The sequence below is a fragment of the Scyliorhinus torazame genome, chromosome 18 (assembly GCF_047496885.1).
Source record: "Scyliorhinus torazame isolate Kashiwa2021f chromosome 18, sScyTor2.1, whole genome shotgun sequence".
NCBI lineage: Eukaryota > Metazoa > Chordata > Chondrichthyes > Carcharhiniformes > Scyliorhinidae > Scyliorhinus > Scyliorhinus torazame.
Window position 1 is genome coordinate 152,512,648 of NC_092724.1, and position 24,728 is coordinate 152,537,375.

The 24,728-nt window shown below is 47.9% G+C and overlaps 1 long non-coding RNA gene across 1 annotated transcript in view; it reads right to left on the reverse strand.

Moving 5' to 3' along the window:
• Nucleotides 1-24,728, reverse strand: part of LOC140395627 (uncharacterized) — a 43,990-nt gene that overhangs the window by 15,973 nt on the left and 3,289 nt on the right. The window contains exon 2 of the long non-coding RNA XR_011936260.1: nt 19,765-19,893. This is a non-coding gene — a long non-coding RNA (uncharacterized lncRNA). The remainder of the gene's footprint in view (nt 1-19,764; nt 19,894-24,728) is intronic.

Below are 24,728 nucleotides of genomic sequence, written 5' to 3' on the forward strand. Positions count from 1 at the left end.
GTCTCTCCAGCCCACTTGTCTTCAGAAGACAGTGCAGGATGTCAGAAACCCAGAAGAGAAAGGCTAGCGGCCTGAGCCCAATACCTTCACGGCAGCCATGCCACAAGTGGACCTCGATCCACCACATCTGGAGTCTTTCTGCATCCCCTGGTTTGTGAGTCATAGAGTTTTACAGCGCAGAAAGAGGCCCTTCGACTTACCGAGTCTGCGCGGGCCATCAAGCATCTATTTATTCTAATCCCATTTTCCAGCACTTGGCCGGTGCCTTGTATGCTATGGTGTTTCAATTGCTCATCCAAAAGCTTCTTAAATGTTCGGAGGGTTCCCGCCTCTACCACCCTCTGGGTTAAAAGGGCTTTCCTCAAAACCCCTCTAAATGCCCCTGACCGAAAATCTATGCCTTCGGCTTATTGACCCCTCTGCTCAGGAGAAAAGTTTCTTCCTATCCACCTTATCAGTGTCTTTATTAATTTTGTACATCTCAATCAGATCCCCCTCAGCCTTCTCTGCTCCAAGGAAAATAACCCCTGCCTAGCCAGCCCTTCTTCATAGCTGAAATGCTCCAGCCCAGGCAACATTCCTGGTGAATCATGCAGCTTTGTTGGGGTCCAGCTTCCCTCCCCTCGGGCTTCACTCTGCCTTCCATTGCTTGCCTTCTTCAGCCACCTCCTTGTTCCTCTGCACCTCCTTCCTTGTACAGCCCTGCTTCTACATTGCCCCCCTTGTCTTTGTCAGGCCACCCCATCCCCAGTCGAACTTTGGACTTTTGTTGCCGTGGTTGCATGAGTCCTGCAGCACACTGCTGTCCAGATAGACACTGGTGTGTGGCACCAGGGGGAATGAGACCCCTAAACTTCCCAATCCCAGCTGTTGTACTGATCTGTGACACAGGGGGCTCATGGGTCCAGCAGCATGGCTCTATCCATGAAGACCAGCTCGGTATGGAAACAAAGGACAGGAACCGGTGTGCTCTGGCAGTGTGGTGAACAGAGCATCAGGAGCAGCTCTGCGCTACGGGAAGGCTTTTTTGTACTCATCTCAAAGTGTCTTGCGGACTGAGGACCACCTTGTGCATCTTTAACAATTGGATTTTAGACTGATGTAATTTCACGCTGGCATGATATGCAAGATTAGAAGCCGACAGGATGTTGGCAGCCAGCTGTTTAATGAGCATTCATGAGAGGCAAATGAATGCAAATGGCATTCATGCCATCAACTAGTGGAAAGACCCATCCACCATTACCCCTCCATGAGCTGAACTGCAATGTGATTTTACGCCAGTGAGTTTCCGAATTTTTGGTTCAGGCTAGATTCTCCATTGCTGTCTGCCACCAAACGCGCCATAGGCGGGATGTGAGAATTCCACCCTAAGTTAAAGAAAATAATGAAAGAAATGAGTTATCTGGAATGGCAACTGCTTTTGTGGCAGCTCTGAAGTTGACTTTTGATAGCTGGCTTTCAGAGAACAGATCTCTTCACCAGCAGCCAGGATAAAATAAATGTAGTGTTGATTTATCATCTATGATTAAGTTAAATAAGGTGGGAGCATAAACACCAGCATCGACCGATTGGGCCAAATGGCCTCCTTCTGTGTAAATTCAATCAAAAGATGCTGTATAAGTACAAGTTGCTGTTGTGCTTGTGTTATGGGCCAGGGTTTAGAGAACCCCAAAGTGTATCATGGAGTTCACCTGACCCACAACTTTAAATAGATTTTGGTTATGGGGAGCACAAGGTCCCACTTTACAGGTGTGGTGCAACAGAGAACTAAGAGTATTTTTAAACAAAAACAATGTTTATTCTATGAATCCCATTAACATTTCTAAACACACACAGTAAACATCTAAGCAACTCATCAACTCTCCCCAAAGAATACAGTACTCTATCAGTAACCCTTAATCTTTCCTTACAACATCCATAAGACAAAAGACCCTTTTTAACACAGAGATCAGGTTTAGATTCACTACTGAGAGCAGTTATCACTTTGAAATCCTGAAATGATCTGGAGACAGAGAGAGATCCTTATACAGCTGTTTGCTTTGCCTGCAGCTATCCAGCTCTCAAAAGGAAACTAAAACACACTGTAGCTGCCTGCTCAAACATGAAAGTGAAAGACAGACAGCCCAGCTCCATCCACTCTCTGACATCACTGCAGCTATCTGACAAACACCCATTTCTTAAAGGTACACCCACTACAGGTATTCGATAAACACCCATTTCTTAAAGGTACTCGCACATGACATTTGGCTAATGATTTAGAACTCCACCCTCTGGTAGCACTTGAGCAAGAATGTTGACAAGTTATTCCATAGTCCAACATTTAAATTTTTTTCTAGTCACTTTATGAATTTGGAGAAGCATATGCTGACAACTGTGTGGCAGCCTGAATCCTGACAAGAGTTATCGGTGTGGATTAGTTTTATGGCACAACTACAGTAAACATCAACTTTATGACATCCTCAAGCACAAAAATCAAACTATCTCAAACTGACACTTACCACAATAAAGGTACTATACAACCAAACTACTGTCAGGAGGCTACACAATCTTGACTCCAATGTGTAAAGAAAATTAAAGCAATATTTTTTTTTAAGAGACCCGCAAACAATGTTAATTGAAGATGACTAGGAATCTACCTGTATGCAGTCTCTACTTGCAACGATGAAATAGAAACAAGTTAAAATAAACTATGACTCTCACAAACCCTGTCCTGGGATAAATGGAATTCTTAGCTCTTCGATACCCACTAAGGAGGGTATGACAGGGCAACACACGAAGGCACATCTTTTGGACATGCTGCAAAAGACAGGCCGACTGCCAACAAAGACTGTGCAACATTTTAAATGTCAAGAATGAATTAATTGTTGTTCCAGAATGGTCATCCTATCTTCAGCGTTAATACTCAATGATTCCCTCGGATCCAAAATACCAGTAACGCTTGGCCTACTCCTAACTCAACAATACATCTTACTGAAGTGACAGTAAATAGGTTCCCCCCAATCTGTTGACATTGATTAAATCATTTTGGATAGTAGCCCAATCTGAAAAAGGTGTGTTCCCCGTATTGAATCAAGAGAAATTCTTCAGAATTTGGATCCACTGTTGGCTAACTGCTGTCAATGAACAGACAAATCAACAGGACGCACCCCCCATCTTTCCCCCTCCCGCGACAAAGCACACTAATGAAAAGGTAGAAAGCTGAAGGTGCTTGCTGAAAGGAAGAAAATCACAGCAAAAAAAGTCAGGAATTATAAACCAGTCAACTGAACACAGTGGTAGAGAAAAGTAATGGAATCCCTACTAAAGATGAAAACAGAAGAACATCTAGAAACTAAAGGAAGAGTATTGTAATGAATAGGCAACATGAATTTCAAAAAGGAAATCTTGCGTTACCAACAGGCGGGATTTATCTAAATGGGAACAAAGTCCCAAACCAAGCATGTTTAGCCTTGTGTTTCCCGGCGCTCACAGCACTGAGATACACAACACTATAAAATGACACCAAGGTTTTTTGGGGGCCTCAGTGGGGAATACTTGGTCGAGGCCACACATAGCTCCGTTTTGTGTCCTGAGGAGCTCCACTCGCTGGAAATACTCAGTGTAGCGAGAAATCGGGACGCCACCGATCTCTGGAGCCCCGCAAAGCAATCCCCGACCACCCCCCCCCCCCCCCAAAGCTCCAACACGTTACGGGAGGGTCCCCGGCCCCCCAACACCCACACAGGGCGCCCCCAGCCCAATCACCACCGCAGGCTGGCACCAGCAGTGCCAGAGTACTACCTACCCAAAGGGCAAGCAGCCGGGGGCCTCCGATCCCTTGGGAGACCCCCACAAATGCCGTTCCGTCTGATCCGTGTTTGTGGAGACCAGTACTGAATGGCGCTCACCCGAGGTCTCTGAGGCAAAGGGGATAGATCCCAACACATAGGGGCTGTCTCGCTTTAATATGCAGATTTGCCTAAAGATAATCCCACCCACAAAGAGCGGGGTCTACAATGCAATGTCTCACGAGATCGCATTAGACCTCATGATGCGTTGCGAGCCAGGTAGATCCTGGGAGCGGGGTCTCCCGGCTTCTATCGGCCACGCTGAGCCACAGCATGCTGCTTTTGGGCTCAAAATGTTGATTTTTTGAGGGGGGGTAAAGAGATAGTAGACTAATGTAATAGATGTAAATTATCTAGATTTTCAAAGGGCCTTTGGTAAGGTGCCCAAGAATAACAAAGAATAAGGTCAGAGAATGTGGATTCAGAGTGCAAATGGCATAATGGATTAATAAATGGCTTCAAAACAGAAAGCAGAGAGTAAAAGGTAGCAGAGTAGCAGAAGTGGAAGTGGTGTTCCACAAGGATCGGTGTTGGGACACTGCTGTTCATAATCTACATTAGCAATTTGGACTTTCGAATCAAAGGTCAATTTCCAGATTTGCAGATTTCACCAAATTGGGAGAGATTGTCACTACTGAAGAAGACTGCAACAAATAACAGGAGTATATTAATAAATTTGCAGAATGGGCAAATAATTGACAAATTAAATTTGACACAGGCAAATGTGGGGTAGTACATTTTGATAAGAATAGAGACGTCACTTATTGTTTGGAAGGGGCAAGTTTAGGTGGGCTAGAGGAACAAAGGGATATTGGAGTACAAATATGTCAATCACTAAATGCTGTGCCACAGGTTGGCAAGGCCATAAAATAAACAAACCAAGGAGTAGGCTTTATAACAATAACAATCTTTATTAGTGTCACAAGGAGGCTGACATTAGCACTGCAATGAAGTTACTGTGAAAACCCCCCAGTCGCACACTAGAACATAGAACATAGAAAATACAGCACAGAACAGGCCCTTCGGTCCACGATGTTGTGCCGAACCTTTGTCCGAGATTAATCATAGATTATCATTGAATTTACAGTGCAGAAGGAGGCCATTCGGCCCTTTGAGTCTGCACCGGCTCTTGGAAAGAGCACCCTACCCAAACTCAACACCTCCACCCAACACCAAGGGCAATTTGGACATTAAGGGCAATTTATCATTGGCCAATTCACCTAACCCGCACATCTTTGGACTGTGGGAGGAAACCGGAGCACCCGGAGGAAACCCACGCAGACACGGGGAGGACGTGCAGACTCCGCACAGACAGTGACCCAAGCCGGAATCGAACCTGGGACCCTGGAGCTGTGAAGCAATTGTGCTATCCACAATGCTACCGTGCTGCCCTTGAGAACAAATAAATCTATACTATATCATTTTACTGTAATCCATGTACCTATCCAATAGCTGCTTGAAGGTCCCTAATGTTTCCGACTCAACTACTTCCACAGGCAGTGCATTCCATGCCCCCACTACTCTCTGGGTAAAGAACCTACCTCTGATATCCCTCCTATATCTTCCACCTTTCACCTTAAATTTATGTCCCCTTGTAATGGTTTGTTCCACCCGGGGAAAAAGTCTCTGACTGTCTACTCTATCTATTCCCCTGATCATCTTATAAACCTCTATCAAGTCGCCCCTCATCCTTCTCCGTTCTAATGAGAAAAGGCCTAGCACCCTCAACCTTTCCTCGTAAGACCTACTCTCCATTCCAGGCAACATCCTGGTAAATCTTCTTTGCACCTTTTCCAAAGCTTCCACATCCTTCCTAAAATGAGGCGACCAGAACTGTACACAGTACTCCAAATGTGGCCTTACCAAAGTTTTGTACAGCTGCATCATCACCTCACGGCTCTTAAATTCAATCCCTCTGTTAATGAACGCGAGCACACCATAGGCCTTCTTCACAGCTCTATCCACTTGAGTGGCAACTTTCAAAGATGTATGAACATAGACCCCAAGATCTCTCTGCTCCTCCACATTGCCAAGAACTCTACCGTTAACCCTGTATTCCGCATTCATATTTGTCCTTCCAAAATGGACAACCTCACACTTTTCAGGGTTAAACTCCATCTGCCACTTCTCAGCCCAGCTCTGCATCCTATCTATGTCTCTTTGCAGCCGACAACAGCCCTCCTTACTATCCACAACTCCACCAATCTTCGTATCGTCTGCAAATTTACTGACCCACCCTTCAACTCCCTCATCCAAGTCATTAATGAAAATCACAAACAGCAGAGGACCCAGAACTGATCCCTGCGGTACGCCACTGGTAACTGGGATCCAGGCTGAATATTTGCCATCCACCACCACTCTCTGACTTCTATCGGTTAGCCAGTTTGTTATCCAACTGGCCAAATTTCCCACTATCCCATGCCTCCTTACTTTCTGCATAAGCCTACCATGGGAAACTTTATCAAATGCCTTACTAAAATCCATGTACACTACATCCACTGCTTTACCTTCATCCACATGCTTGGTCACCTCCTCAAAGAATTCAATAAGATTTGTAAGGCAAGACCTACCCCTCACAAATCCGTGCTGACTATCCATAATCAAGCAGTGTCTTTCCAGATGCTCAGAAATCCTATCCTTCAGTACCCTTTCCATTACTTTGCCTACCACCGAAGTAAGACTAACTAGCCTGTAATTCCCAGGGTTATCCCTAGTCCCTTTTTTGAACAGGGGCACGACATTCGCCACTCTCCAATCCCCTGGTACCACCCCTGTTGACAGTGAGGACGAAAAGATCATTGCCAACGGCTCTGCAATTTCATCTCTTGCTTCCCATAGAATCCTTGGATATATCCCGTCAGGCCCGGGGGACTTGTCTATCCTCAAGTTTTTCAAAATGCCCAACACATCTTCCTTCCTAACAAGTATTTCCTCGAGCTTACCAATCTGTTTCACACTGTCCTCTCCAACAATATCGCCCCTCTCATTTGTAAATACAGAAGAAAAGTACTCGTTCAAGACCTCTCCTATCTCTTCAGACTCAATACACAATCTCCCGCTACTGTCCTTGATCGGACCTACCCTCGCTCTAGTCATTCTCATATTTCTCACATATGTGTAAAAGGCCTTGGGGTTTTCCTTGATCCTACCCGCCAAAGATTGTTCATGCCCTCTCTTAGCTCTCCTAATCCCTTTCTTCAGTTCTCTCCTGGCTATCTTGTATCCCTCCAATGCCCTGTCTGAACCTTGTTTCCTCAGCCTTACATAAGTCTCCTTCTTCCTCTTAACAAGACATTCAACCTCTCTTGTCAACCATGGTTCCCTCACTCGACCATCTCTTCCCTGCCTGACAGGGACATACATATCAAGGACACGTAGCACCTGTTCCTTGAACAAGTTCCACATTTCACTTGTGTCCTTCCCTGCCAGTCTATGTTCCCAACTTATGCACTTCAATTCTTGTCTGACAATATCGTATTTACCCTTCCCCCAATTGTAAACCTTGCCCTGTTGCACGTACCTATCCCTCTCCATTACTAAAGTGAAAGTCACAGAATTGTGGTCACTATCTCCAAAATGCTCCCCCACTAACAAATCTATCACTTGCTCTGGCTCATTACCCAGTACTAAATCCAATATTGCCCCTCCTCTGGTCGGACAATCTACATACTGTGTTAGAAAAGCTTCCTGGACACACTGCACAAACACCACCCCATCCAAACTATTTGATCTAAACAGTTTCCACTCAATATTTGGGAAGTTAAAGTCGCCCATGACTACTACCCTATGACTTCTGCACCTTTCCAAAATCTGTTTCCCAATCTGTTCCTCCACATCTCTGCTACTATTGGGGGGCCTATAGAAAACTCCTAACAAGGTGACTGCTCCTTTCCTATTTCTGACTTCAACCCATACTACCTCAATAGGGTGATACTCCTCGAACTGCCTTTCTGCAGCTGTTATACTATCTCTAATTAATAATGCCACCCCCCCACCTCTTTTACCACCCTCCCTAATCTTATTGAAACATCTATAACCAGGGCCCTCCAACAACCATTTCTGCCCCTCTTCTATCCAAGTTTCCGTGATGGCCACCACATCGTAGTCCCAAGTACCGATCCATGCCTTAAGTTCACCCACCTTATTCCTGATGCTTCTTGCGTTGAAGTATACACACTTCAACCCATCTCCGTGCCTGCAAGTACTCTCCTTTGTCAGTGTTCCCTTCCCCACTGCCTCATTACACGCTTTGGCGTCCTGAATATCGGCTACCTTAGTTGCTGGACTACAAATCCGGTTCCCATTCCCCTGCCAAATTAGTTTAAAGCCTCCCGAAGATTACTAGAAAAACTCCCTCCCAGGATATTGGTGCCCCTCTGGTTCAGATGCAACCCGTCCTGCTTGTACAGGTCCCACCTTCCCCAGAATGCGCTCCAATTATCCAAATACCTGAAGCCCTCCCTCCTACACCATTCCTGCAGCCACGTGTTCAACTGCACTCTCTCCCTATTCCTAGCCTCGCTATCATGTGGCACCGGCAACAAACCAGAGATGACAACTCTGTCTGTCCTGGCTTTTAACTTCCAGCCTAACTCCCTAAACTTGTTTATTACCTCCACACCCCTTTTCCTACCTATGTCGTTGGTACCAATGTGCACCACGACTTTTGGCTGCTCCCCCTCCCCCTTAAGGATCCTGAAGACACGATCCGAGACATCCCTGGCCCTGGCACCCGGGAGGCAACATACCTTCCGGGAGTCTCACTCGCGACCACAGAATCTCCTATCTATTCCCCTAACTATTGAATCTCCTACAACTATTGCTTTTCTATTCTCCCCCCTTCCCTTCTGAGCCCCAGAGCCAGACTCAGTGCCAGAGACCTGGCCGCTAGGGCCTTCCCCCGGTAGGTCATCCCCCCCAACAGCATCCAAAACGGTATACTTGTTTTGAAGGGGAACGGCCACGAGGGATCCCTGCACTTTCTGCCTGTTTGTTTTTTTCCCCCTGACTGTAACCCAGCTATTCTTGTCCTGTACCTTGGGTGTGGTTACCTCCTTGTAACTCTTCTCAATCACCCCCTCTGCCTCCCAGATGATCCGAAGTTCATCCAGCTTCAGCTCCAGTTCCCTAACACGGTCTTTGAGGAGCTGAAGTTGGGTGCACTTCCCGCAGGTATAGTCAGTGGGGACACCGGTGGTATCCCTCACCACCCACATCCTACAGGAGGAGCATGTAACTGGCCTAGCCTCCATCCCCTCTTACCTGACAGAATATAGCTGCCCTGTGGACTAACTAGATCTCCGCCCTCCGACTTTGCTCCCAGTCAGCTACACTTTCTGTAAACTCCTGGCTCTCTTCGCACTCTTTGCGGAAATGTCGGAAACAAAATGAAAGGAGCACCTTACTCCCTCCTCACCTAACTCCCTCGGTCACCAAACTCTCACTATCGCACTCAAATGCACCAAATTCAGCACTCCCTCGGTCACCAAACTCTCACTATCGCACTCAAATGCACCAAATTCAGCACTCAGTGCAAACAAAGTCTGCACTGTAGGGGATCTAGAGCGCCTGTTCGGGTACACTGAGGAAGAATTCATAATGTTCAATTCACCTAACAAGCACATCTTTCAGGACTTGTGGTAGGAAACCGGAGCACCCGGAGGAAACCCACCCAGACACGGGGAGAATGTGCAGACTCCACACAGTGACCCAAGCCGGAAATCGGTTGCAGAGGGATAGAATTGAAAAGTAGGAGTGTTATGCTACATCTGTATCGAACCTTGGTTAGACCAGCTGTAAATTACGGTGCACAGTTTTGTTCACCATATTATATAAAGGATATAAGGACACTGCGGTGGGTGCAGAGAGAATTTACAATACCTGGAATGCGTAGGTATACATATCAGGGAAGGATTGACAGGTCAATCTCTTTTCTCTTGAAAAAAGGTTGAGAGACCTAATAGAAATATTTATAAAGGTTTTGATAAAGTGGATACTAGTCGTCACACTCCGGCACCTATTCTGGTACACTGAGGGAGAATTTACCCAACGAATGTGAAAATGTGGAACTTGCTACCATAGGGAGTGGTGGAAGCAAATTGTATAGATGCATTTAAGAGAAGAGGGAATGGAGGTTTACAATGTTAGATTTAGATGAGGAAAGATAGGAGGAAGTTTGAATACAGCATAAATGCTGACATGGATTGGTTGTGGGCCCACTGGCCTATTCTATGCCATATATTCAATATATTCCAATGTAGCAAGCCAATCCATTGTAATCACATGAACATTTTCCCAGCTGTAGAAGTGGAAAAGGAGGCTTCAGGTTTTGGAACATAATATATGCAACTTCTTTATTTGCTTTATTATGGCCATCTGTATCCATTTCCATCCGACTGATGATGTTGGTCATGCGCAAAGTGCTCTTCAAAGCTATGCTTGTTAGTACATTTTTCACACAAAGACTGATTTCAAGTGTTCTATTAATTATTTTAGCTCGTTAGCTTTGGGTTTCTTGACTGGCTAGAACGGCAAAGCCAAATTGTCCCAACTAGAAACTTAAACATCAGTTATGCCAAACTATAATTACACTTGACATCATCTCTTTTTGGGAGAAAACAGAATTCTCTATTGAACCACTACATACAGAAAATAAAAACAACTAAGTTGATGAGCATAAACTATGGTCACCAACTTTAGGTACGGCAGAGGCATTGTTTGTTTTATACATGACTTTTCACTTCTATTGGAAATAATACTATTGCTGTTTTTTAAAATTTTGCTTCGAAAATCTGAATGATAGAAAATGTTGGAAATACTCAGCAGGTCAGGTAGCATCTGTGGAGAGAGAACAGAATGAATGTTTCAGATACAAATTTTTTATTAGGACATGAAAGATCATCGACCTGAAACGTTAACTTTAAGTGTGTCTCTTCGTAGATGCTGCTTGACCTGCTGAGTATCCCCAAACTTTTTTGTTTTTATTTCAGATTTCCAGCCTCTGTAGTATTTTAATTTTGTCTAAAGATAATTATACTGTTTCTATTTAGATACTTTCCTCCGTTTTGGTCACTGGATGTTTTAGATGTAGAGATGTGCTGGTGCTTCCAAACACAAACTGGTCATTGCATTAGGGAGTGATAGATTTGCTGATGCATCTTTCTTTTAAACGTCACTGTCCTCATTCAGTAAAGTGGAGATTTAAAAAGCTCGTAAAAAGATTTTTTTACCTACTCAAATTCATCAGAGACTCCGAATTCTACAGTGTCTGAAAAGGATATCTATTTATATGCAGTCAGTCAAAGTGGAATAAAAAATCTTTCAAAGAGGCAGAACAAGTTAAAAAGACTGTAAAAATAACATACAGAATCCTTGGCTATCTGAGTAGAGGCACATCTACACAGAGAAGTGGTGTTCAACATTTATAAAATAATTATTAGTCCTCATCTGGAACTATAATGTCTACTTCTGGGCATCACCCTTTCGGAATGAATTCAAAGCCTTGTAGAGAATGCAGGGAGGATTGACTGAAACTTTAAAAAAATTAATTCTTTGGATGTGGGCATCACTGGCGAGGCCAGCATTCATTGCCCATCTCTAACTGCCCTTGAGAAGGTGGTGGTCAGCTGCCTTCTTGAACCGCTGCAGCCCATGTGATGTAGGTACTCCCAGTGCTGTTAGGGAGGGAGATTCAGCATTGTGACCCAGTGACAGTGCAGGAACAATGATATATTTCCAAGTCAGGATGGTGATGGCTTAGAGGGAAACTTCCAGGTGGTGGTGTTTCCATGTATCCACTGCTCTTGTCCTTCTAGATGGTAGTGGTTGTGGGTTTGGAAGGTGCTGTCTGAGGAGCCTTGGTGAGTTCCTGCAGTGCATCTTGTAGGTGGTACACACTGCTGCCACTATGCATTGGTGGTGGAAAGACTGAATGTTTGTGGATGGGATACCAGTCAAGCAGGCTGTTTTGTCCTGGATTGTGCCAAGCTTCTTGAGTGTTTTAGGACCCGCACTCATCCAGGCAAGCTGAGAATATTCCGTCACATCCCTGACTTGTGCCTTGTAGATGGTGGACAAGCTTTGGGGAATTACATTTATGTGGAGAAATTAAAGACGCTTGAACTGTTCTTCGTCGAGCAGAGGATATTAAAGGGAGATTGAATAGAGATGTTCATATCAGAGATTTTGATTAAATACATCAGGAGAAACTGCTCCTACTGGTAGCAGGGTCATTAACCAGAGATGGCAGATTTTTGTTCAAAAGAACAAGAATGAATTTTTTTTTTTTTTTTACACGGTTTATATGATTCATAATATACTGTTAAAAAGATAGTGGAAGCGGACTTCCGGTTGCAGCGATGCGGAGCTAAGCCGCACGTTTCGGCAGCTCCCGCGACAACGGACTTTTGGGCTCTCCAGAGGAACCCCAACGGAACTTTTTTGAATTGATACCGTGTGGGAAGGTGCAGTAAGGTCCCCCCTTACAATATATGGCCGAGATCAGCGGTGGAGTGGCGAAAAAAAGAGGCTCTGGAGCAGCAGCAAAATCGAGGGGGAAAAAGCAAGATGGCAGAGGGCGGAGAGCGAGCAGCATGGGGGCCGGACCAGCAGGAGTTCCTTAAGCGCTGTGTGGAGGAGCTGAAAAAGGAGGTGCTGGCGCCAATGCTGTTGGCGATCGAGGGGCTGAAGAAGACCCAGGCGGTGGAGCTTCGTGAGGTGAAAGATAAAATGAATGACAACGAGGACGAGATCCTGGGCCTGACGGTAAAAATGGAGGCGCACGAGGCGGTGCACAGGAGGTGGGCCGAGAGAATTGAGGTCCTGGAGAATAGGTCGAGGAGGAAGAACCTCCGGATTCTGGGTCTTCCCGAAGGAGTGGAGGGAGCTGATGCCGGGGCATATGTGAGTACGATGCTCCATGCGCTGATGGGAGCGGAGGCCTCTCCGACCCCCCAGGAGCTGGAAGGGGCTCACCGGGTCCTGGCGAGGTGACCCAAAGCTGATGAGCCGCCAAGGGCGATAGTGGCAAGGTTCCATCGCTTCGCGGACAAAGAAAGTGTGCTGAAATGGGCCAAGAAGGTGCGGTGCAGTAGATGGGAGAACGCGGTGATCCGAGTTTACCAGGATTGGAGCGCGGAGGTGGCAAGGAGAGCTGGCTTCAACCGGGCCAAGGTGGTGCTGCATAAAAAAAGAGTCAGGTTCGGCATGCTGCAGCCTGCGCGACTGTGGGTCACTTACCAGGACCGACACCATTATTTTGAAACGCCAGAAGAGGCTTGGACCTTTATTCAGACGGAAAAACTGGACTCGAACGGAGGGGATGTGGTTGTGGGGGGAGATATTGGTTGTATATGGGGTTGTAAATATGGGTAAAGAATAATTCATGGGTGGGATGATGGATGGGGATAGAGTTCTGGTTCAAATTCCTAAAATTTCCCTTTTTTTTCTACTTTTCTGTAGACGAGATGATGATGATGGAGAATGTGGGCGTCGGTGCTGGAGGGAGGTGAGACTCGGGGATGAGGGAGCTGGGATAATGGCTGCAACAGGAGCTGCGCCACAGGGGGCGGGGGTGGTTCAGGAAAGCGCGGGCTTTTTCCTGCGCCAAAAGGGGGTGGGGGGAATGGAGGAAGGCAAGGAGGAGAGACTCCCACACGGGGGAGATCAACGGGAAGGCGGGGGAAGCCGGGGTCAGCAGAAGTCAGCTGACTCTCGGAAGTAATATGGGGGGAGCAAAAGAGCTAGATGTGGATCTAGCGGGGGGGGGGGGGGGGATTCCAGGGTTGCTGCTGCACTGTCCGAGGGAGAACTGAAAATGGAAGAGGTGGTCGGGGCGGGGGTTCCCCACCTGGGGGACTGGAGGGTGCGGCGTGGTCAGGTTAACGAAGGAATGAGTGGGACAGGTGTTCCATTCGGGGCTGGATGCGAAGAATAGAGGGGTGGCAATACTGGTGGGAAAGCAGGTGTCGTTTGAGGCCAAGAACATAGTACCGGACCAGGGAGGCCGATACGTGATGGTGAGTGGTAGGTTGCAGGGGACGGAGGTGGTACTGGTGAATGTATATGCCCCGAACTGGGACGATGCTGGATTCATGAAACGGATGTTGGGGCATATTTCAGACCTGGAGGTAGGGAGCTTGATAATGGGTGGGGATTTTAACACAGTGCTGGACCCAGCATTAGATCGCTCCAGATCTAGGACAGGGAAGAGGCCGGCTGCGGCCAAGGTGCTTAGGGGGTTTATGGACCAGATGGGGGGGGGAGTAGATCCGTGGAGATTTGCCAGACCTTTGGCCAGAGAATTTTCTTTTTTCTCCCACGTACACAAGGCCTTCTCCCGGATAGATTTTTTTGTTCTGGGCAGGGCATTGATCCCGAAAGTGGAGGGAACGGAGTATTCGGCTATAGCCATTTCAGACCATGCCCCGCATTGGGTGGAGTTAGAGCTGGGGGAGGAGAGGGACCAACGCCCGTTGTGGAGGTTGGATGTGGGACTGCTGGCAGACGAGGAAGTGTGTGGGAGGGTGCGGGGGTGTATTGAAAGGTATCTGGAGGCCAACGACAACGGGGAGGTGCAGGTGGGAGTAGTATGGGAGGCGCTGAAGGCGGTGGTCAGGGGAGAGTTAATCTCCATCAGGGCTCACAGGGTGAAGAGAGAGGGCAGGGAAAGGGAGAGGTTAGTGGGGGAGATTTTAAGGGTGGACAGGAGCTATGCAGAGGCTCCTGATGAGGGACTAATCAGGGAGAGACGAAGTCTCCAGACGGAGTTCGACCTGTTGACCACAGGGAAGGCAGAGGCACAGTGGAGGAAGGCACAGGGGGCGATATATGAATATGGGGAGAAGGCGAGCCGGATGCTGGCACATCAGCTCCGTAGAGGATGGCAGCGAGGGAAATAGGCGGAGTCAAAGATGGCAGGGGAACTACGGTGCGTAGTGCGGGGGAAGTGAATGAGGCTTTTAAGGCCTTTTACGAGGAACTGTATAGGTACCAGCCCCCAGGGGGAAAAGAGGGGATGCGGCGATTCTTGGACCAATTGAGGTTCCCAAGGGTGGAGGAGCAGGAGGTGGCTGGTTTGGGGGCGCCAATTGGGGTGGAGGAGCTAGTTAAAGGACTGGGGAGCATGCAGGCAGGGAAGGCCCCGGGGCCGGATGGGTTCCCGGTGGAGTTTTATAGGAAGTATGTAGACCTGTTAGCCCCGTTGCTGGTAAGGATCTTCAATGAAGCAGGGGGGGGGGGGGGGGACCCTGCCCCCGACAATGTCGGAGGCAACGATCTCTTTGATCTTGAAGCGGGATAAGGACCCACTGCAATGTGGGTCGTATAGACCGATCTCGCTCCTTAATGTAGATGCTAAGTTGCTGGCAAAAATGTTGGCCACGAGGATTGAGGACTGTGTCCTGGGGGTGATTCATGAGGACCAGACGGGATTGGTAAAGGGTAGGCAGTTAAATACTAATGTGAGAAGGCTCCTAAATGTGATAATTATGGAGAGAGAAGCGGAGCTAGTGACAGCCATGGACAGCCTTTGATCGGGTAGAGTGGGAGTATCTCTGGGAAGCGTTGAGGAGGTTTGAGTTTGGGGGAGGGTTTATTAGTTGGGTTAAGCTCCTGTATAAAGCCCTGGTGGCGAGTGTGGTCATGAACCGCTGGAGGTCGGAGTATTTCCGGCTGTGTCGAGGGACGAGGCAGGGGTGCACCCTGTCCCCTCTGCTGTTTGCATTAGCAATTGAACCTTTGGCCGTGGCGTTAAGGGAGTTGGGGAAATGGAAGGGGATGGTTCGAGGGGGAGAGGAACATCGAGTGTCGCTGTACGCAGACGACCTGTTGCTGTATGTGATGGATCCAGTGGAGGGGATGGTGGAGGTAATGCAGATCCTACGGGAGTTTGGAGATTTTTCGGGCTATAAGCTCAATGTGGGAAAGAGTGAGCTCTTTGTGATCCATCCGGGGGACCAGGGAAGAGGGATAGACGACCTACCATTGAGGAGGGCGGAAAGGAACTTTCGATACTTGGGGATTCAGGTAGCTAGGAGCTGGGGGGCACTGCACAAACTTAATTTGACGCGGTTGGTGGAGCAGATGGAGGAGGATTTTAAAAGGTAGGACATGTTGCCACTCTCGTTGGCGGGAAGGGTACAGTCGGTTAAAATGGTGGTCCTCCCGAGATTTCTTTTTGTATTCCAATGCCGATTACTAACGCCTTCTTTAAGAGGGTAAGCAGGAGCATTATGGGATTTGTATGGGCGAGCAAGACCCCACGGGTAAGGAGGGGGCTCCTGGAGCGTAGCAGAGATAGAGGAGGGTTGGCGTTGCCGAATTTGGCTGGTTACTATTGGGCAGCCAACGTGGCAATGATCCGTAAGTGGGTGATGGTGAGAGAAGGGGCGGCGTGGAAGAGGTTGGAGATGGCGTCCTGCAAGGGAACGAGCTTGGGGGCGCTGGTGACGGCACCGCTGCCGCTCTCGCCGACAAGGTACACCACGAGCTCGGTGGTGGCGGCAACGCTAAAGATCTGGGGGCAGTGGAGACAGCACAGGGGTGCGACGGGAGCCTCGGTGTGGTCCCCAATCAGAGACAACCATCGGTTTGTCCCAGGAAGGATAGACGGGGGGTTTCAGAGCTGGCATCGGGCAGGGATTAGAAGAATGGGGGACCTGTTCATTGATGGGACGTTTGCGAGCTTAGGGGCGCTGGAGGAGAAGTTTGGGCTACCTCCGGGAAACGTTTTCAGGTACATGCAAGTGAGGGCGTTTGTGAGGCGGCAGGTGAGGGAATTTCCGCTACTCCCGGCACAGGGGATTCAAGATAGGGTGATTTCGGGCGTATGGGTCGGAGAGGGCAACGTGTCGGCGATATACCAGGAGATGAAAGAAGAGGGGGAGGCGTTGGTAGAGGAGCTAAAGGGTAAATGGGAGGAGGAGTTGGGGGAGGAGATTGAGGAGGGGCTATGGGTTGATGCCCTAAGTAGGGTTAATTCCTCTTCCTCGTGTGCCAGGCTTAGCCTGATACAATTTAAGGTGGTTCATAGACGAGGGCGAGGCTGAGTAGGTTCTTTGGGGTGGAGGACAGATGTGGGAGGTGCTCAGGAAGTCCGGCGAACCATGTCCATATGTTTTGGTCATGCCCGGCACTGGAGGGGAGTGGCGGGAACACTATCTAAGGTGGTGAAAGTCCGGGTCAAGCCCAGCTGGGGGCTAGCACTATTTGGAGTAGTGGACGAGCCGGGAGTGCAGGAGGCGAAAGAGGCCAGCATTCTGGCCTTTGCGTCCCTAGTAGCCCGGCGAAGGATCTTGCTAATGTGGAAGGAGGCGAAGCCCCCCAGCGTGGAGGCCTGGATAAATTATATGGTTGGGTTTATCAAGTTGGAAAGGATAAAGTTTGCCTTGAGAGGGTCTGCACAGGGGTTCTACAGGTGGTGGCAACCGTTCCTAGACCATCTCGCGGAGCGTTAGATGAAGGTCAGACAGCAGCAGCCCAGGGGGGGGACATCGTTCGTGGGGGGGGGGGGGTTTCTCTGGGGGGCATTTGAGCAAGAAAACACATGAATGATCCTGAAACTGGCATGTACGGGAAGAATCCAATGTACAAAGTTCTGTATCTTATTTTTTTAGGGGGGGGGGGGGGGGGGTTGTTTGTAAGGTGGAAAATATTGTTGAAAAATTCTTAATAAAAGCATATTTTTAAAAAAAGGATAGTGGAAGCAGATTCAGATGTAACTTTCAAAAGGGAATTAGATGGATACAGAGAAACATTTGCAAGACTGTGGGGAAAGGGCAAGAATGAGGGGAACGAATTGCAAACACTTTCATCTTTGCATGATGAGCTGAATGGCCTCCTTCTGTGCTGTGTGCATTACTGCCCTTAATGTTTTGTTTCTTTGGTGCCACATTGTGCTATTGATCAATGATTTAAATAGCATAATGTATATAAGCCAATCACGTTGCATTTATTTAAATATTTATGTAGACATCCTTTTTTAAAAGAATCAAACTAATTGTTTATAGCGGTTTATTTTGACTATAGTACAAACATTTTAGTGTTAGCAGAAGAATGTAATATAGCTTGATAGGTATGTTCTTTGATAATAAAATACAGTAGTGCACAGCTAGTTTTTATTCAGTATTGGGTTATTTCCAGGTTAGATAAACACTGCATAGGGGCAGCATGATGGCGCAGTGGTTAGCACTGCTGCCTCATGGCGCCAAGGACCTGGGTTTCATCCTGGCCCCGACTCACTGTCCGTGTGGGGTTTGCACATTCTCCCCCGTGTCTGCATGGATCTCACCCTCACAACACAAACATGTGCAAGTTAGGTGGATTGGACATGTTAAATTGCTCCTTAATTGGAAAAAAAATAATTGGATCCTCTAAATTTAAAAAAAAAGGAAACACTGCACAAAGATTTTGATTTAATGGTTCAATAGGCATATTCAATTAGGTATGCTCTTTTAAAAATGATTACATTTCATTTTCTTTTTAAAAAAAGCACTGTGGCACAGTGGTTAGCAGTGTTGCCTCACAACACTAGGGACCAGGGTTTAATTGCGGCCTGGGTGACTGTGTGGAGTTTGTACATTCTCCCAGTGTTTGCGTGGGTGTCCTCCAAGTACTCTGGTTTCCTCCCACAGTCCAAAGAAATGCAGGTTGGGTGGAATGGCTATGCTAAATTGTCCCTTAGTACCCACAGATGTACAGGTTAGACCTAAATAGGACAGGGGAGTGGGCCCAGGTAGGGTGCTCTTTCAGAGGGGTTGGTGCAGATTTGATGGGCTGAATGGCTTCCTTTTGCCCTGTAGGGATTCTATATCGAAAATAGAAGCAAAGGTAGGCCATACGGCCCTTTCAGCCTTCTCCTTCATTCAATAAGATCGTAAGATATCCACTTTCCTGTCTGATCCCCATATATCTTGATTCACTTAATGCCCAAAAATCTAATCAATCGGTCTTGAAATCACTCAACAACTGAACATTCACAGTCCTCTGTGGTAGAGAATTCCAAAGATTCACAATCCTCAAAGTGAACGCTTCATCGCATTCCTAAATGGTTGACTCTTATCTTGGCACATTGACCTCTATCCTGAGACTATGACATCTGTATAAACACAGCCTAACTTGATAATCCAGCAGACACTAACCTACAGAACCCTGATATTGATCAGCAATCAACTTAAAGCTAAAGATTGCATTTTAAAAAAATCTACATTTCAATTCTTTGGCCTTTTTTCATGAAAAAAATGAAAATGACTATTGGGAGGAAAATAAAATACTAAAAAGTTTTAATCTTATAGTATACATGTAAATGGTGCACTTTAGTTTGTATTGGGAAATCACATCCGAGACTGGGACATATGAGCAAATGACCTCCATCCATTACCACTCATGATTGCGGAGTAAGTTGTTCATGAGAGCAAATGTGGGGACTGTCATCGGATTTTCCCCTTTTCACTGTAGGGAAGCAACTTTATTTGTCTGATACAGTAAAGGTATGATCAAAGTTTAGCAACTCTCAGCATTGGAAATGGTCAGTAAGAACCTTGCATATTACTGTTCAACTGGGTGTCATGGAATGTGAACTGTTTCAAGAATAGTAAAAAGAATCCAACATTTTGGCTCCACTTTGTCCTAGAGGTGTTGCTAACCTTTGAGACCCTCTGTTAAAATCCCCCACTTTGACCAAACTTTTAGTTCCAACTCTGAATAGCTTCCTCTTTGGCTCAGCATCCATTTCTTGTCTGATTACCTTTATCTGAAGGGCCTTGGGATTTTTTTTTACATTAAGGACACTATATAAATATCTGTTGTTGCCATCACTGTAGTAGGAAAGGGAACACAGATGTATAAATCGGAAGTAAAGAAAATTACAAATAAAACCATGGTCACATAATATTGCAGTATATTGAAATGCCAGTATGTGGCATGAAGGAATGATTTTTACCAGCTCCGCTGGGTTGCTATGAGGAGTTGCTGAGCACAGTCCAGGCATATTGGTCAGCTCCGAGCAGTTGGCTGACAGCTGGATTTGTTGTCGCCTTGGGAACAGATTGTCAACCCATCCTGCCATAGCCTGATAACCAAAATTCAACCATGCATAAAATAGACTGATGCATAAAGTGTACAAATAAAAGGCCATTGACTGATTTGTGAGCATGGCTGCACTCACTACATGAAACGTTGTGGTCCTGAGCAGGGATTCTGGATGGGTTTCCCCAATCATTGCATGAAATCACGTAATGTGCCTGTGCATGAGCACTTCACGCAGTAACTTTCTGGTAAAGATAGGATTTTAGCAAGTAAATACCATGGGCTAAGTACTGATAATTCTCCTTGCCCTTAAGCAAAGTTACAGAAACAATTTTCCAGGAGACAGAGAGTAGTGGTGGAAGGGAGTGTTTCAAAATGGAGAAAGGTGACGAGTGGTGTTCCACAGGGATCCGTGCTCGGACCACTGTTGTTTGTGATATACATAAATGATCTGGACGAAGGTATAGGTGGTTTGATTAGCAAGTTTGCAGATGATACTAAGATTGGTGGAGTTGCAGATAGCGAGGAGGACTGTCAGAGAATACAGCAAAATATAGATAGATTGGAAAGTTGGGCAGAGAAATGGCAGATGGAGTTCAATCCAGGCAAATGCGAGGTGATGCATTTTGGAAGATCTAATTCAAGAGCGGACTATACGGTCAATGGAAGAGTCCTGGGAAAATTGATGTACAGAGAGATCTGGGAGTTCAGGTCCATTGTACCCTGAAGGTGACAACGCGGGTCGATAGAGTGGTCAAGAAGGCATACAGCATGCTTGCCTTCATCGGATGGGGTATTGAGTACAAGAGTTGGCAGGTCATGTTACAGTTGTATAGGACTTTGGTTAGGCCACATTTGGAATACTGCATGCAGTTCTGGTCGCCACATTACCAGAAGGATGTGGATGCTTTAGAGAGGGTGCAGAGGAGGTTCACCAGGATGTTGCCTGTTATGGAGGGTGCTAGCTATGAAGAAAGGTTGAGTAGATTAGGATTGTTTTCGTTGGAAAGACGGAGGTTGAGGGGGACCTGATTGAGGTCTACAAAATTATGAGCGGTATGTACAGGGTGGATAGCAACAAGCTTTTTCCAAGAGTAGGAGTGTCAATTACAAGGGGTCATGAGTTCAGGTGAGAGGGGGAAAGTTTAAGAGAGATGTGCGTGGAAAGTCTTTTACGCAGAGGGTGGTGGGTGCCTGGAACGCTTTGCCAGCGGAGGTGGTAGAGGCGGGCACAATAGCATCATTTCAGATGCATCTAGACAGATATATGAACGGGCGGGGAACAGAGGGAAGTAGATCCTTGGAAAATAGGTGACAGGTTTAGATAAAGGATCTGGATCGGTCTAGCTGGGAGGGCCGAAGGGCCTGTTCCTGTCCTGTAATTTTCTTTGTTCTTTGTTCTCTTAATACTTGCCGTTTCCATATTATATAAATGATCAGTTTGATACTTAATTGTGTAATCAATTTGTTGTTGCAAACTTTCTTTAGTGGCTTAAGTAATTCAAGTATTACATTTTTCAAATGTTTTCTTAATTGGCCTTGAGATTGAGCCATCTGGTTTAACACACAATCATCACTCCAATCCTTAGATACTGTCTTTGTTTTACAAGAAAATATTTCTAATTAAACCAATGCATAGATTTATTTTGTCAGCAATTCACAACATATTAAAAACCCCCGAGGACAGAATCAGGAAGATAGCCATTTTTCCAGGGATGCATTTGGAAAGAAAAAAAGCCGAGGAATGTGGGAGACTGGTGCACATTTCATGCTTACATTTTCCAACCTTAATATTGATTTTCCTTAACTGTAAATTCATTGCAATGTTTTGTTTAAAACAAAAACAGAAAAAGACCATCAGAAAATGGTTACAGTCATTACTGTTCAGTCACTAAACAAAACACAGGAAGGGGGGGGGGGGTCTCCTTCAAGAGGGAGCCATGAAGAACCTTTGGACTCTCATACCTGATGTTCAGGGAATCAGGAAGATGTGTTGATGATGAACTGACAGCAGGGGAGAGAGAGAGAGAAAAAACAGCATGAATGTGCAAAAGCAGCAAACTCTGCTCTGCATAAATTTGCAAAAGCAGCAAACTCTGCACTGCATAAATTTGCAAAAGCAGCAAACTATACATGGAGAGATTCCTGAGAGAAAGAGGTTCCTGAGAAAAAGAGAAGATGTTTGACAGATGCTTGAAAGAGAGAGATGCTTGATAGAAAGAGAGATACGAGAGAGAAAGATATTTGAGAGAAAGAGATACTTGAGAGAAAGAGAGAGATACTTGAGAAAAAGAGAGAGATACCTGAGAGAAAGAGAGAGATACTTGAGAGAAAGAGAGAGATACTTGAGAGAAAGAGAGAGATACTTGAGAGAAAGAGAGAGATACTTGAGAGAAAGAGAGAGATACTTGAGAGAAAGAGAGAGATACTTGAGAGAAAGAGAGAGATACTTGAGAGGAAGAGAGAGATACTTGAGAGGAAGAGAGAGATACTTGAGAGGAAGAGAGAGATACTTGAGAAAGAGAGATACTTGAGAGAGAGAGATACTTGAGAGAGAGAGAGAGATACTTGAGAAAAAGAGAGATACTTGAGAGAAAGAGAGAGATGCTTGAAAGATATTTGAGAGAAAGATATTTGAAAGAGATACATGAGTGTTGCTTGAAAGAGAGAATGGGATGCTCGAGAAAGAGAGATGCTCGAGAGAGACAGAGATGCTCGAGAGAGACAGAGATGCTCGAGAGAGACAGAGATGCTCGAGACAGACAGAGAGGCCCGAGACAGACAGAGAGGCCCGAGACAGACAGAGAGGCCCGAGACAGACAGAGAGGCCCGAGACAGACAGAGAGGCCCGAGACAGACAGAGAGGCCCGAGACAGACAGAGAGGCCCGAGACAGACAGAGAGGCCCGAGACAGACAGAGAGGCCCGAGACAGACAGAGAGGCCCGAGACAGACAGAGAGGCCCGAGACAGACAGAGAGGCCCGAGACAGACAGAGAGGCCCGAGACAGACAGAGAGGCGTGAGACAGACAGAGAGGCGTGAGAGAGACTGAGATGCGTGAGAGAGACAGGGATGCCCGAGAGAGACAGGGATGCCCGAGAGAGACAGGGATGCCCGAGAGAGACAGGGATGCCCGAGAGAGACAGGGATGCCCGAGAGAGACAGGGATGCCCGAGAGAGACAGGGATGCCCGAGAGAGACAGGGATGCCCGAGAGAGACAGGGATGCCCGAGAGAGACAGGGATGCCCGAGAGAGACAGGGATGCCCGAGATAGACAGGGATGCCCGAGATAGACAGGGATGCCCGAGATAGACAGGGATGCCCGAGAGAGACAGGGATGCCCGAGAGAGACAGGGATGCCCGAGAGAGACAGGGATGCCCGAGAGAGACAGGGATGCCCGAGAGAGACAGGGATGCCCGAGAGAGACAGGGATGCCCGAGAGAGACAGGGATGCCCGAGAGAGACAGGGATGCCCGAGAGAGACAGGGATGCCCGAGAGAGACAGGGATGCCCGAGAGAGACAGGGATGCCCGAGAGAGACAGGGATGCCCGAGAGAGACAGGGATGCCCGAGAGAGACAGGGATGCCCGAGAGAGACAGGGATGCCCGAGAGAGACAGGGATGCCCGAGAGAGACAGGGATGCCCGAGAGAGACAGGGATGCCCGAGAGAGACAGGGATGCCCGAGAGAGACAGGGATGCCCGAGAGAGACAGGGATGCCCGAGAGAGACAGGGATGCCCGAGAGAGACAGGGATGCCCGAGAGAGACAGGGATGCCCGAGAGAGACAGGGATGCCCGAGAGAGACAGGGATGCCCGAGAGAGACAGGGATGCCCGAGAGAGACAGGGATGCCCGAGAGAGACAGGGATGCCCGAGAGAGACAGGGATGCCCGAGAGAGACACGGATGCCCGAGAGAGACACGGATGCCCGAGAGAGACACGGATGCCCGAGAGAGACACGGATGCCCGAGAGAGACACGGATGCCCGAGAGAGACACGGATGCCCGAGAGAGACACGGATGCCCGAGAGAGACACGGATGCCCGAGAGAGACACGGATGCCCGAGAGAGACACGGATGCCCGAGAGAGACACGGATGCCCGAGAGAGACACGGATGCCCGAGAGAGACACGGATGCCCGAGAGAGACACGGATGCCCGAGAGAGACACGGATGCCCGAGAGAGACACGGATGCCCGAGAGAGACACGGATGCCCGAGAGAGACACGGATGCCCGAGAGAGACACGGATGCCCGAGAGAGACTGAGGGGCCCGAGAGAGACTGAGGGGCCCGAGAGAGACTGAGGGGCCCGAGAGAGACTGAGGGGCCCGAGAGAGACTGAGGGGCCCGAGAGAGACTGAGGGGCCCGAGAGAGACAGAGGGGCCCGAGAGAGACAGAGGGGCCCGAGAGAGACAGAGGGGCCCGAGAGAGACAGAGGGGCCCGAGAGAGACAGAGGGGCCCGAGAGAGACAGAGGGGCCCGAGAGAGACAGAGGGGCCCGAGAGAGACAGAGGGGCCCGAGAGAGACAGAGGGGCCCGAGAGAGACAGAGGGGCCCGAGAGAGACAGAGGGGCCCGAGAGAGACAGAGGGGCCCGAGAGAGACAGAGGGGCCCGAGAGAGACAGAGGGGCCCGAGAGAGACAGAGGGGCCCGAGAGAGACAGAGGGGCCCGAGAGAGACAGAGGGGCCCGAGAGAGACAGAGGGGCCCGAGAGAGACAGAGGGGCCCGAGAGAGACAGAGGGGCCCGAGAGAGACAGAGGGGCCCGAGAGAGACAGAGGGGCCCGAGAGAGACAGAGGGGCCCGAGAGAGACAGAGGGGCCCGAGAGAGACAGAGGGGCCCGAGAGAGACAGAGGGGCCCGAGAGAGACAGAGG